At 40.6% G+C, this 1,413-nt stretch overlaps 1 pseudogene; it reads left to right on the top strand.

Moving 5' to 3' along the window:
• The first annotated feature begins 279 nt into the window (after positions 1–279).
• LOC130043645 (S-adenosylmethionine decarboxylase proenzyme 2-like) lies at positions 280–1,413 on the top strand (annotated as a pseudogene).

The raw sequence follows: 1,413 nt of genomic DNA, 5'->3' as shown, positions 1-1,413 counted from the left end.
TAATTCCTAGCTCTGTGCTCAGGAGTCACTTTTGGTGAACTCAGGAGACTATATAGGGCACCGGGGATTGAACTCAGATTGGCAGCATGAAAAGCAAGTGCCCTACCTAGTGTACTATCTCTTCGGCCTCATTGGTTCTTTTAAAACATTAATATAAAATGATAGCCAAAAAAAGGGAACCTGAACCTTAGTAACATAGCTGGAACAATTTTTTAGTGGTGGTGATGGTGGGAGAAGAGATTTAATATAGTAGATTTTATGTTATTGTCCGCTTGTCACATGGTGATAGAAACTGCTTTTTATTTTTTTCCCAAAGGAACTGAGAAGCTTCTAGAGATTTGGCTACCCAGGCAGCGTTTGCTGATCCCCAGAAACCAAGGATCTGGGAATCTTTGCACCATCCCAAGATCAGAGCGTGACATAGCTTTGAAGGATGATCAATGTTCAATCCTCATGACAAAAAGCTACAAGCGAGAAGTTTACAGACTCAGTGAGAACAGTAGCAAGTTTGTTTGCAAGAGACTTTTCATTCTGAGGACATGTGGTGCATCTCTTGCTTAATTCACTGGTTCCCCCATAGAAACTTGCTAGGAATTACAGTGGGTTTGACTCAATTCAAAGCTACTTTTTTTTTTTTTTAATTCTGGGGAGAATGAAGCCTTCTCACAGAATTTCTGGGAAGAAATGGAATTTCCTAAGGCAATTTTCCTAAGTGGAGAAGCATGTTGTATGGGACATATGAATTCTGACTGATGGTACTTACATACTTTGGACTTCCCAGAGAGTCAGTCAGCCAGATCAAACCCTGGAAATTCTAATGAGGGAGCTTGACCCAGTAGTTATGGACCAGGTTTTTTTTCACTCCTGGTGATGCTTGGGGGATCCATAAAGAATACCAGGGATTGAACCAGAGTTAGCTGTGTGCAAGGCACACCCTACCCACTATACTATCGCTTCTGCCCAAAGTTATGGACGAGTTCTACATGAAAAATGGTGTTACTAGAAAGGATGAGAGCAAAATTTGTGATTATTTTTTGTGACCAAGTTTTATCATTGATGCCCCACTGTCCACTCCTTTGGGTATTCGGTGAATGAAATGAGGTCAGATGGAATTTATTTCACTATTCACATCACTCCAGAACCAGAATTTTCTTGTGTTAGCCTTGAAACAAACTTAAGTCACAGCTCCTATGACTATCTGATCAGGAAAGTGGTGGAAGTCCTCCAGCCAGGAACACTTGTGACTACCCTGATTTTAAATCAGAGTTCTAAATGTTGCACAGTATTTTCTTTGCCCCAGAAGATGGAAGTTTTAATTGCCTTCCTCACCAAAGTGCTATGCATAATGATTACAATTTTATTTTCACCAGTTTCACTAAAAAGCAGCAACCACCCCAAAGGGGACAAAAGTAA

This window comes from Sorex fumeus, unplaced genomic scaffold, assembly GCF_029834395.1.
Source record: "Sorex fumeus unplaced genomic scaffold, SorFum_2.1 ptg000122l, whole genome shotgun sequence".
Taxonomy (NCBI): Eukaryota; Metazoa; Chordata; class Mammalia; order Eulipotyphla; family Soricidae; genus Sorex; species Sorex fumeus.
This window is presented reverse-complemented; position numbering and strand designations above follow the sequence as displayed.